The following is a 14,084-nucleotide window of genomic DNA, read 5'->3' on the forward strand; positions in this document are numbered from 1 at the left end:
CCTTTAATATATTTTCAATGTTGCTTTTATCCAACAGCAGGTCAGTGAAGAGAAAGTTTAAGCAGCATGTAAAGCATGTTATAAACCTGAAGGGACTCTTCTGCCTTCTGGGTTGCTTGAAATTGGTGCTTAGTGTTAAAAGGACTAAAATGGCATCGTAATGCGTAAGATCTCACAACAGCCATTGTTAATTATTCTGGAGCTGTGTTAGAGCTCATTTAGACACACACATACTCCTGTAAACTATCAATCTCAAATTACTACAGAAACTGCTTTTTTGCTTTTTTTTTTTTTTTTTTTTTTTTTTAAGAACTGCAGGAGATAAGTGTTTGAAGTCATTCTGCCACGAGCTGGGAACCGGACAAATGTCGTAACCAAGGAAGGGCCAGCCCTAAGATGGAAGTTAAGTGAGGAAAACAAGGGAGATACTGTTTCACACGGTAGGAATGAACCAGGAGAACTGGCTCTAAGATCACTGCAAATGGCTGTGCATTAGTTTTGTATTAAAACATATAGTTAGGTATGCACACAGAATATCAGCCAGATTTCGGCTGTGAGTACTGACTTGCTGTCCGCTGAGATGGTCTTTAGTTGCAGCTTCACCCCTTACTTGCTACTAATCATTCGTAGTATCTCTACCACGCTCTCAAACAACAGCAGCTTTTGAAACCTACAGACCTGTGCCAGGATCTAAACTGCTGACATAGCTGCAGAGCTCCACGGCTGGTTGCTTCTCTTGACAGACAGCTGGTTCCCTGCTGTGTTCTGTTTGTCTTTCCTTGCTGGCTGCAGCTGCGTTTCCCTTCTGATGCTCTTTCTTGCCTTCAAGGAAAGACATCAAACATAATGTTCTCACTGTGTGGTCCCAAATGTCCGTGAGAGATTGGCTATTATCAAAACATATTTGATAGGAACTTTGTTCCAATTAATGCAAAATGTTTCAGCTGACACATGAGTTGTCATCTTTTACAAGTGACTGCTTGTTAATGATCACAAATGACTGTCCACTCTTTTGGAAACGGACTCATCTGTCTCCCTGTTATGTAAGTGTGCAGCAGAGGGGCTGGGCTAGAGCAGTGCAGTGAAGCTCAGTACGGGTAACTGAAGCTAGAGGCGAGCTGTTGCAGACATTTCCGGGCAGTTAAAGCACCAGTTGAACTATATGCCATATAGAAAGAAGACCTAATCAGAAGATACAGTTCAAATTATGAGAAATGCAGAGGTATGGTCACATCAGCCATATACACTGGAAAACACACATGTTCTACTCGTCCATCTGACTCCTTCAGAAGAGGGAGTCAAGTGTCATTATGGTCTGAAGGTTTCAAACTCTTTATCTCGAATAGTTGATCTCTCGTTGAAGCCAACAGAGTACAGGAAAAGGGTTTTTATGAAGAGGCCAACTATTACTGTTCTGTTACATGCCTGATACTTCCATTGTTTCATTCATCCTATAAAGTGCATAATTGAACAAACATATCTGCTGAGGTCTACAATCCTTTTGTTGGTAAAGGTTTGCAAATCCCCGTTCTGAAGAGTCCTGGTTTTGGCTGGGATAGAGCTAATTTTCTTCTTAGTAGCTGGTGTAGTGCTATGTTTTCAGATTTAGTATGAGAACTACACTGACACTACACTGATGTTTTTAGTTGTTGGGAAGCAGTCAAGGACTTTCACCTTCTCATGCTCTACCAGGTACACAAGAAGATGGAAGGGAGTATAGCCAGGACAGCTGGCCCAAACTGGCTGATGGGATATTCCATACCATATAACGTCGTGCTCAGTATATAAACCGGAGGAGTTGGCTGGGGGTGCGGGATCGCTGCTCGGGAACGGGCTAGGCATTGGTCACCGGGTGGTGGGCAATTGTATTGTGCATCACTTGTTTTCTATATTCTTTTATTGTCAGTGTTGTTATTACTACTACTACTGTTATTTTTTTCCCTGTCCTGTTAAACTGTCTTTATCTCAAGCTACGAGTTTTTTTTCCAATTTTCCTCCCCATCCCATTGTGGAACAGGGGAGTGAGTGAGTGGCTGTGTGGTGCTTAGTTTCGGCTGGGGTTAAACCATGACATAAAGTCATGACATAGTGAGGTGGAGATTCTCATTTGCAGGTAAGTAAAGCCAGATTGCTTCATTCACTTCACAGGGAGCTGCTCAGCTCAGCATTTCTTTTGGAGGAAGATTGATTCTGGAGCCAAACTCTAGCCCCCTCTTCTGAAAATTTTGCCTTGCATCCTCTTCACTTTAGTTTCACACTTAAAACCTGGAAAGACGTGGACTCTTTGCAGGTTGAGTGCATCTTGAGCAAGTGTGCACCGCCACGTATGACACCAAGACCTCTTCCCAGAGATGGGCACTGGGCAAAGGAAGGAAGTTTTAAAGCCAACAACAGGTACAGTGTTATATTTTTAATACTGATTTCAAAACCCAGGTTGAAGTATTTACCTCTGAAAAAGCATTTTCTCCAGTTGCTGGACAAAATACTGGGATTACAGGATGAAATTGTATAGCCCAGGTTTTATGGGAGATAATGCATAATATGATCTCGAAATCTGTTAAATCGTTTAACTGTTGAATGATAGTTTTAAATCACTTTTCTCTCCTCTTTTCATCCATGAGCACTGTCAAGGAAGGGCTTGGCATTGAAATAGCTGTTATTTAAATGGTACCCTCAAGCACAGGAAGATATATGAGAAACAAAAGATGTGTGACTCCAGAAGAACTTACCAACTTTGGACTGCTTTGTAATTTCTTCAGTTTTTAATGTGTGTAGATGAATGCAAAACTCATCTTATTCTCTGGGTATGCTAAATCAAGTGAATGCTAATGTCCTGCTAGCTCCAGCAATTTAGCTGGAATTGAACTAGCAGAGACAATGCCCAGAGCTGAGCTGACATCATTGTGAGTGCTTCTGATGCACAAATACAAGAGAAAGAGAATAGGAACTAGACATTTTAGTGTCAACTCTCTTAGAAGCAGAGGAAAAAAAGAATCATCATTGATCAAATAGAAATAGAAAGGCAGAGATATTTTTCAAGCTCCCAAAGGAAAAAAAAAGGGTGGAGATTAAAATAGAATTCTATCAGAAAGAATGGGTTCTTAATAGTCCTTTAAAATAAAATGCATGAAACAGTGAAGAAATGATTTTGCTGCATCTTTAAGGAGCTTGCTTTTGTCAGTCTGAGGCTATTTGAAAAAGGGCCTCTGCAGAAAATTATGGTCTCAAATTATGGTTTTCAGGCTCAGATTGCATAGGTAAGAAGCGCCATAGTGAGCAGCAGTGACAAAGACAGCCCTGTGGCACACAGTGAAACCAGAAAAGGAACCTTGCTCTTGGGGTGCTGCCTTGACATGAATTACAGATAGTTTGTGGATCCTGAGCACAGGACTAGGTTTGCGTTTTGGTTTACAGGAGATCTGGTCCAGTGTTTGAGAAAATCTTTAGACTTTGCTTAGTTTGGTTACCTGCAACCTGGAGATACACAAAAGCTTCTGACATGGTATTTCTTGTAGAAAGGATTATGGTGAATAAATAGTTATTGTTACTAGATGGAAAGATCTGTGTGACGTTAGGCCATTAAGGAGGAAGAGGAGGGATGGAAATAGCAGAGCTTTTGACAGGCCTGAATGTCAGTAGCTTCCAGGAGATGCTTTCTTGTACCAAATGTGGACATCCCTTCATTTCGCCAAGGAAAGTGAGGTTTTGAAGTATCAGATTCTCTAAGCAGACATTTGCTTTCCTATACTGATGTTGAATAAGAGACTTCTGAGCTGTGTGTGCAGAGGCAAAACAAAAATGTCTGCTAGGTATGTGTTTGCAACACACTGGAATTATTAATGGTGTTAGAGCAGCAACTCAAAGCCCTGTACTGCAACTGTAAATCTGTGATTTAGCAGAGGTGAGAGCTACCACAAACGTTATATGCCTGGTCCTGGGTGGGGGAAGAACTGTTTCATCTTTACCTGCCAGCTGAGGACCCGTGAAGGAGGAGAGAGCTTGTTCTGTCTAGGAGGATGCTGTCACTCTGGCGCTGCAATCTGGTGTAAAAGCTTTCTGCTTTCTGGTGAAGCTGGGCTGTAAGCAGTGCTCATAGCGTGTGCATGTGAGCAGGGAGTAGCCTGGACTGTGGGCGAAAGAGGAGAGCACGTAGGGTCTGAAATTGCTGCATTTGGGATCAGTCGATGTGTCAGATTTTAGCCTCTGTCTCTTTCAAACAGATGTTGATGGTCTTGCCTTGTCTCACAAGGGCTCAGCTGTGCCAGTCCTAGCATGCTCTCGGGTTTCTTTCTGTTTGCTTTGCCAACAGTGGGGCTGTGTTTAGACTCCTGACTTCCACAGGCTGCTGTTTCTGCAGCTGCTGTGCTGCAGCCTCTAGCCGAGGCACTGCCGTCGACAGCTAAACCACGGCGCTCCCTCGCTCTGCCTCGTAGTGGCCTTTATGGGTCCCTTTAACATGTACAAAAATGCAAAGGTGCCACTGCTCCTTAGTACTGTAGTGGTATCTACGGTGTCCCATGCTTAATCACATGGGAGGGGGCACCACAAGAAAGGCATCTGGGGGATCCCTCACCCTGCAGTGCTCAGTGTTGCTCCTGGCTCCTTGCAGTGCTGGCATCGAGGATGGCAGTGGTGTGAAATGAATATTCTGGTTCTGTTCACACCAGCTGCACCTCCCAGCAATCCTTGAATGGCAGGGGCAAGCAGTTGTCACTGCTGCTTGGGGCAGCAGGTACAGATAAGATGTCACAATTCCTTATTCCTAAGAGAAGGAGGTCCTAGGCAGTAAATACAGTGGGGTCTGTTGAGGGGCAAGGTGAGGGGATGCTATGTACTGCATAGTCTTCTCTGTTCTCCCCTCATTTCTATAGAGCTTCCACGGACTTTATACTCTCTATATGGGACTTTTTTTTTAATTTTTTTTTTTAATATGTGCAATATCTAACGTGCTCGTATTTCTGAGAGGACACTCATAGTTTGAAATGTTGGTATGCTGATACACGGATAATGGTGCCCTAGTTCCCACTCATATCTAAACATCTCCCTTAAGATACGAGGAAAGCGATAGCTGATTGCTACATCTGCTTTCATCTGGGTTTAATTTTGCTATCTCATTATTCTGAGGAATTTTTCTTGAGAAAAAAAATTATGCGTGTTTGAGTCAGTTACATCAGTACAAGTGGCTGTGAAGCTGCTATGAAGGAACAGAAAAATCTCTTTAGGAGTGTGAATTGTCAGTGATGTACAGTATCTATTCACACTCTAAAAGATTGAATTAAAAGTGATAATTATGTGCTGTTTTTGCTGCTTAAGTGGTTTAATGCCATAATGACTGTGCTACTTAATGGAAAAGCTTAGAATCAGACTAGCATGGGAATACTAAAAATTTTAATGGATTTCTGCTCAAGTCTTTCTTCCTATTAGGAAACAAACCCACCAAAATATATAGCTAGATCCTTGAACTCAATTATTAATCCTCTCTCCTAATTTGAAGAGCAAAATTATCACTTAACAGCAGTTCTCTGAAATAGAATTTTAATGATACTAGTCATCTCATAGTTGAACATGATTTTTCCTGATCAGAACGAAGTTAGAAGATTCTCAGTGCTGAATTAGTTTTAATTATTAATCCTAAGCAGTTAAAAAATATACTGTCAACAGCGTGTCTCGAACATCTGTCAAAGAAGCTGTCAGAAACGTGTTCAGGGGGTTCTCATGTGTTACCTGACTTCTCTGCATGAGGAAAAAGCTTCGGAACATGGTAATTGGAATGGGATTGTAGAAATAATGTATAGGAAGAGGACTACACCATACTCTTGGAGGATTCTTATGGACTGATCCTGACATTTTATAGTCCTAAACCAAATCTGATGGGCTTCATCATAATGTGATCCCATCTCCCCAAGGATATTTGCAGTAGTTTAGGTGAAGTGCTTATTTTTTTGACCATGAAATGAGAAAAGGAAGCAGGTAGAAAACTGAAGAGTTATGGGTCATCTTTTTATAGGTTGGTGCTAAAGCAAATGGATTGAGGTGGTGTAACTCTTGTGAGACCTCACCTGCAGTACTGCGTTCAGCTCTGGGGCCCTCCACATAAGACAGACATGGAGCTGTTGCAGCAGGTCCGGAGAAGGGCCACGAAGAAGATCTGAGGGCTGGAGCACCTCTGCTATGGAGACAGGCTGAGAGAGTTGGGGTTGTTCAGCCTGGAGAAGAAAAGGCTCCAGGGAGACCTTCTAGCAGCCTTCCAGTACCTAAAGGGGCTTACAAGAAAGCTGGAGAGGGACTTTTTACAAGGACGTGTAGTGATAGGACAAGGGGCAATGGCTTTTAAACTGAAAGAGGGGAGATTTCAATTAGATCTAAGGAAGACATTCTTCCCTCTGAGGGTGGTGAGGCACTGGAAAAAGGTTGCCTAGAGAAGCTGTGGATGCCCCTTCTGTGGAAGTGTTCAAAGCCAGGTTGGTTGATGCTTTGAGCAACCTGATCTAGTAGAAGATGTCCCTGCCCACAGCAGGGAGTTTGGAACTAGATGATCTTTAAGGTCCCTTCCAACCCAAACCGTTCTACGATTCTATAACTCGTGCTCCTCGAATGTGGATGGAGATATTCATAGCTTATAGGGAGGTGCTATTGGTTACAACTGCTATTGCAAGTTCAAAATCAGAAATAATCCCTTAATAATACTAAGCTCTGCAAAACTTCTCTAGGAGGAATACAGTTAAAGGTGGGAAGACTTAGTTCAAAAACCCTTCTCTTTTCATGCTTAGCCACGTTTCCAACTGTTCATGCATCTGATTATTCCCTGGGATTTTTTACCTAGTGTTATAGTTTGTCAATCTGTTTAGATTATTACATATTCTTCTTTTTCCATGTGTTTGTATTTTGTTTCACCTCTTTCCATGCTTTAATGACAAATCAAAAAGTATAATGGATTCGTATTGTATATGTTACCAAGGTCTTTCTGGTGGAATTATTGTGTCTTCTTTACAGTTGTACTCCCTTTTACTGACTTAAAGCAAGACAGCAGAGCAGAGCCTTACAACTACGAACAAATACTGTGAGGTTGAATTTCTTTCCCTTTGAAACTGAGTAATCGATACAAGTTGGTAGAAATGCTCATGTGCAAACGAAGTTCTTGAAAGGCTGACTGAGGTTCATGGGTGCTATTGGGATCAATGGAAACATTGCTGCTTCATTTTCTGCTATGATCCCAAATTGTCTGTCAGCAGTAGCTAGGCTAATCGTGGGAGTTTTCTCCTTTGATGATTTTTCTGGTTGGAAGTCCAGCAGGAATACCACCATGATCAACATTAATATAGGTCTTAAAACCGCTCCCCCTCCTCAATTTGAAGTGAAGGGGAAGTTGGAGAGCAGGATCAAGCCCTTAATTTGTTACTTACATTTGATTTGAAGCTTAGTGTCCAAGGTCGAGCTAAAAGGGTAACAAAATAACTCAGGCCTGTGAACAACTCATCATGTTAGACAGAAAGCAATTTGGTCCAAGGCACAGCATGTTGGAAGATTGCCACTTCTTTCTCTTTCAGTACTGTTGTGCATTCTCACTCCTCTAAACAGTCTCGTCATCCCTTTCTGCGGGTAGCTGGGCTTCCTTCCTGAGACCTTCCCAAATTCAGACTGCATTTGGCAATAATTTGGTATTTGTGTTTGATACAAAAGTCTTCAAAGGAGCTTCACAGACACTAATCAGGGTAAAAAATGTAAATCTAAAATCTGTCTTATTCTAATGTTTCCTTTGGAAACCATTTAATTTCTTACAAGCACACTTTGGCAGATGATGCGGCCCTTATAGTAATAAATCGCAGGAACATAAGACACTTCACTGCAGCTGCAACATGACTAGTTAGGATCCTATTCAAGAAAAAGGCTTAGGCAGTGTATTTTCTTTCCTATACTCTGCTGTACCATTTCTTCCCCTTATAGATCAAGTGAAAAGACTCTCAGAATGCTCTTATAATTGTCTCCTTAGAGTTATAATCTGCAAATGCTTTTTTTCTACAAGATAAAAATACCCAAATCTTAATGGAGCCTTTTTAAATGGCACATCATTAACTCTCCAACCTCCTTCACGGTTTTGTAAATCTCTTTAATAAGGGTGAGAAGAAGCTTAGAGAGGTCTCTTTGATTAAAGGTTTGACCTGGAATTACTTGGAATTTGTATTATGGAGTCAGCAGGTTTACTGTGGTAGTCTTAACAGAGAATCTTTTGAAGTACTTTGCAGGTAGAGCTGTAAAGAGAGTAAGTATTATATAAAACTTGCTAAAAATGCAGCAGAACCAGTTAAGTATCAGGGCACTATATTGAAAAGCCGTATCCATAGAGCACCGGGAGGAAGCTACCTTGCTAGTTTAAAGCCTGAATTTGCAAGTCTTGCAAGTGACATTATATGGCAGGATCTCAAGAAAAAGAAACTGGATTCAGTGATCCATGAGGTCCCTTCATCCCTATGGCCAGGGTTCCTGCAATATTACAATCACTAAAAAATAACAGTTTTAAGAAATGACACAAATCAGCAACAAATAGTCAGGACAGGAGTTTCATGGAAGTTAATGTGCTCAGTGCTCCATCACCATGCATGACTTGGCTCAAAGGAGGTGACCAAGGACATGAAAACTTGAGAGGCATTTTAACCCCACTGATTTTGAGTCTTATGGGTACAAGTTTCTTAGAAGGTGATGTTCCCCTCAAGGTCACCTAACTCTCTGCTAACAGATTTGCTGGATTTGTCAATGGTGGCCCTATAATTCTGATGAATGGAAATGCTTCTCTGTAGGATAGGTGGCCTCACTTCTCCCTGCTGTAACTTTTGCAGGATCTCTAAAGCTTAGAAAAAACTTCCAGTATGGGACAGTGAGTCTACACTGGATATATTGTACAATATTTAATGGCTGACTTAAGTGTTCAGAAGCAGAACAATCCAACATCTACAGTACTCATAATATGTCAGAGTCTCAGAAAGGTCAGATTTTCTTTGGCAATGCCCTTTTTCTTTAGATTTTGGTTTCATGGTTGGCTTTCTTGCCATGAATATACTGACAACGTTCCTGTAACTGCCAAGTAAGGACAGGAATTTGCAGCCTACAGAAATCAGCATTGCAGTCTAAGTAGCCTTTGCTTTGGAGAGTCTGTTTGCCAGGCCCATACATCAAATGTCAGCATGATGGAGCATGCCTTGTATGTAGCCAAATCTGCAAGACCTGTAGCAGAGCCGTAATGTTGATAATACCATTATGAAGTCAACAGAGAAGGTCAATCTTAATTTCCCCCTGCCTACCTGTTCTTTCTGACTTTTGTACTCTGCAGAAATTCGAACAGTGTACGTAGAGCAACAAGTACATGCACATTTGAGCTTCCCATTCACTGCCTGGTGACAGGTGATGTCAGCTGAACTTCTCACAGAAGCAACACTGTCTCACTAGCAGTGATGATATTTTTCAACCTTTCAGACAGGGTGCCAGGACTTTTCCCTCCTAGCTGCACCCAGCCCCTGCTGCTCTGCTGTTGCCAAGGTGTCTGGATGTGTTCTAGGTGATATGCCTCATGCTGGAGGTGGGCGTGCGAAGCAGCCCGAGGGAGTGCTGGTGCTCCTGTTGTCTCTTCCACCTACCCTAGGTATAGGATGTGCCATCCAGAGCAGCTCTTCATCCAGATACACAGGACAGCTCCACACTGGCAATTTACTGGGCAGAGAGGGAAGGGCTGCTCGTGGGGAAGGGGAAAAGATAAGAAGAGGGGAGTATGTTTTTCCTCTCCCAACTGCTAGAATAGAAAGGCTGTTCAAAGAGGACCCAGATCTCCAGATCTGGAGAAGGGAAGCAGGAAAGACCCCCAGAAGGAGTGGGCAGAGCAGAGATGGTGAAAAATAGGATGTGAAAGTGGCACTGCAGAAAGCTCTTTTACCCTTAAAGAAAAATGAAAGCTCTTCGCGGCTCCTGAAGGAAAGCCTTTTCAGTGGCTGTGAGTAGGGTTTTTTGTTGCTTTTCAGGCTATGTTAAAAAAAGATACTCAGTTGCTCTGATAAAATGTTCTTTCCCCCCCTGCAATGATAGCATTAAAGACATTGCAAGTGAATTTATTAGGCTCTTGTGTACGACACGTGTGCATCCTACCCCGGAACTTGGTGGCTGAATGTAGACAGATTTCTCTGCAAGATGTTCAATGCTTTTAATCCCTCCTGAGGTTGGTGACAGAGGAGGCTCCAGCTCTTATCAGAAGCCCTTAGCATTCTCTTAGCATAAGCCCCATTTCTACAGACTCTGGGGAAACTGAGTGCTGATCTGTTTAGTCTGATTAGGTGGCAGCAAGGCTGAAATACTGTTGAGAGAAGCATTGCCGCAGAGTTGCTTGAACAAGAAAAATATCTAAGGTGATCCCAGAAGTAGCTGGTGTTCAAAGCACAGCTCAGGTGAGTACACTGAAAACATCTGATGGGACAGGGTAGAGGACACGGTAGAGTGCTAGCAGTGCTGCATTCAGTGTTCAGCAGTGCCAGATGCACTGTAGGCTTCCTGAATGCCTCAGAGTTTTTGGATATTTAAAGTTTTGTTACTGCTCCTTTTAAAGAAAGATGGTAGATATAAATTCCTGAAAAAGCAGTAGCATAGTACCTGCCTCTGTATGTGGCCAAATAGGATGGTTCAATAGCAAGTTGAACGAAGCAAAGCATTTCACTGATTTTGCTGTAGTTCTGGGTTGTGTTTCCTTTATGACTCCCCAGCAATCTGCAAACATCCTCCTGGAGAGAGAGAAGTGATTGTTCCTGCCTGTGACAGCCTAGCCTTTTTTGGAAATGCTACTGCAGTATTTACATCTACTCCAATGCTGGGTGACAGGAGCCAGGACAAAACCTTAGTCTCTGTGCAGGGCTGATGGAACTGGTGGGATGGTCTGATGGTGATGAGATGAAAGGGCTCCAGGTCACTGTTGCCCTTTGTCTCAGTGGGGAATGCTGTCCTTCATCCTGCATTTGATCCAGCTCCAATTAATATGATGCAAAAACACCCACAAACTTTTCTATTAAATATATATTTCTATAAAGAAAGATCAGGTCCTACTAGTATTTGTTGCTGAAGTATGTGGTGCTACTTGTGCGTTGTCTTCACAGACATCAGCAAGAGCAGAAGATGATCACATCTCGTTAGGAAAAATTCAGTGTCTGGAGAAGTGTATGTTCTGTGACTTATGCTCCACAGCCCTGGGATATTTCTGTGTGGACCAGCCGAGAGCTGCTTGAGCCATCCTGCAGTCCCCAGCTGCCTGTGAGATCAGGCCTTTGCAAGAAGGAATGGGTGGACCCATGGATGTGACACTGCTGCAGGGCACTACGAGTGTGTGACGGTGGACTGGGGCTAAGCACGCAGGGCTTTTCCCCTGCTGCACACAGGGAAGTTCGATTGTACTAAGCTTTCTCTCATTTTTGTTATGGAGTTTCAAAACAGTATCTAATACTGGTTTTGATACTAGCAGAGTATCTAAAGGGCTAGTGCTGAGGTGAGTCCAGCTGCTTTCATAGAATCATAGAATCATAGAATCATAGAATCGTTAGGGCTGGAAGGGACCTTCAAAGGTCATCTAGTCCAACCCCCCTGCAAGGAACAGGGATATCTCCAACTAGATCAGGTTGCTCAGGGCCTCATCCAACCGGGCCTTGAACGTCTCCAGGGATGGAGCATCCACCACCTCTCTGGGCAACCTGTTCCAGTGTTCTACAACTCTCATGGTAAAAAATTTTTTCCTAATATCCAGCCTGAATCTACCTCCCTCTATTTTAAAACCATTACCCCTTGTCCTATCACAACTGGCCCTCCTGAACAGCCTCTCCCCATCTTTCTTGTAGGCCCCCTTGAGGTACTGGAAGACCGCTATAAGGTCACCCGGAGTCTCCTCTTCTCCAGGCTGAACAGCCCCAACTCTTTCAGCCTGTCCTCATAGGAAAGGTGCTCCAGCCCTCTTATCATCTTCGTGGCCCTCCTCTGGACCCTCTCCAACTGGTCCATGTCCTTTCCAGGTGAAGGGATTACTCACCCCTTCCCTGTTTTAGGCACATAATCTTTTGGTCCTCTGAATCACCACCCCTGTTGGAAACACCCTCCTCCTTCACCTTGTATTCTCTTGGGGGAATACAAACTCCTATCTTTGGATGCTGCTTTGAAAACCAAAGCAGGCTCTGTGTGTGCCCCTTCATACAAAGCTGGAATAGGAAAAATAAAAATATTACCTTCTATTCCTTGGAGCTCTGACATCTGTCTCCTCTTCTCTGATTTCATACCATGTCATTTCTTCATCTATTTTACTGGGTGTGTAGGGGCCTTTATTGCTTCCAGAATTTAGATAAAATGAAAACTATTGCTTAAATGAATAGCTCCTGAAATTGTTTCCTTGCTGGGAATCGTTAATATGCCATATGGATTCAACTCATGTTCATGAGCTAATATTGCACCCAGAATTGCTAAAACTATTTATTTTGAACCCTTAACCCTTTATTGGATAGGAGAGGATGATTTTTTTTTTCTTTTGGTAGCTGAGGTTTTAAATGTACGTATGCTGCAGTCATTCAAGATGTCCCGTTTGGATATTTCCTTCTCCCAGACTGTTATATATCTTATTCTCTCACCAAGGATCTCAGGATGTTTTGCAAAGTTATTCTCAATCCAGATGTGAGGAAAAGGAGGCACTAGAAATGTCAAAATGTCTCTTGCAGAGTGTCCTGGTTTCACTGGGACAGAATCATAGAATCAATTTTCTGTTCAGAAAAGCCACATCTCTAAAGGAAGCTGCACTTTTAAGACAACTGCAGCACTGGAATCCGTGAGAACAAAGTTAATAAGACACTTGGGTTTAGTTTGCAGCTAGCTGTGGTATGCAGGTGTCTATAGTGCTCGAGGACTTTTGAACTTAATTTTTGCTAATGATCTAGATGTCCAAGAACCTGAGGGGAGCACAGCCAGGGTAATTGACACCAAAACTGGCAAATGAGTGTTCCATACATGTAACGTCATACTCACTATAAACTGGAAAGTTTGTTGGGGATGAGATTTCTTTGGCTCTCCTTTGCTCTCGCTTTCCCTTCCTCAATGATTACCATCCCTGGAAGGTCTCACTCATCATTCTGCTCCCAAGGCTTACTCTGTCTCTCTTTCAGGATTGCAGTTTCGGGACTTTCCTGCTCTGGGATTGCTGGCCAGGAACGGGCTGGACATTGGCCAAGGGATGGTTAGCATCTGCAGAGCATATCACTTGTCCGTATATATTATTATTTTTATAATTATTATTTTTGTTTTAACTTGATTTCAATTATTAAATAGTTCTTTTCTCAACCCACGGGTCTCCTTTCCTTTTCCTGATTCCCCTTCTTGAGGGGGGAGGGGTCATTGGGTAATAGAAGAAGATACGGGCCCAGATACGGGCTAAATGTAGACACAGAGCTGAGAATAGAGCTGCCCTCTGGCTGCCTAGGACGGCGTGCAAGCCTCTGCACTTCTCTGTGCTGGTGGCCCAGGCACCTGTATTGCTCAGTTATAGAGCCCTCTCCAGTGCTCAGAGGTCAGTGGGAAATTCAGCAGGAACTGGCTGGAGTAGCCAGTGTTGGGAGAGTTGGAAAAGGCTGAAATGAAAATGTGGAGTAAGGACAAGAGACTGCAGTTGATGGAGATGTGAAGGCAAGTGGTCAGGCAGTGCACACTCAGCCTGCTGCAAATGCCGAATTAAACATACCTCCTAAAGCCTTTCTGGTGTTTACCTGCTACCTGGAAGGAAATAGTCTCTCTGGCTCAGCTGACAAATGGTAGTTCATTAAGATATGGTAATTCAATTGCTTGTGATTGTCTTTCTCTCCTCTTAGTATCTGAGAAAGAAGAGTGCTCTAAATTGTAAGGGAAATAAACTGTCCTGATTAATGCCACAAAAAAAAAACCAAAACAGAGAAAGATTAATTCCAAGAAACAAAAGTGTCTATTAACATAAATGACTGTTAGCTATAGTAAGCATTAAACTTAGACGTGTCTATTCTCTCCATGTGGCACCACGGGTTTTAGTGTAGAGGCTTGAGTGCTACATTAAGCTG

Source organism: Tauraco erythrolophus, chromosome 13 (assembly GCF_009769465.1).
Source record: "Tauraco erythrolophus isolate bTauEry1 chromosome 13, bTauEry1.pri, whole genome shotgun sequence".
NCBI classification, from domain to species: domain Eukaryota; kingdom Metazoa; phylum Chordata; class Aves; order Musophagiformes; family Musophagidae; genus Tauraco; species Tauraco erythrolophus.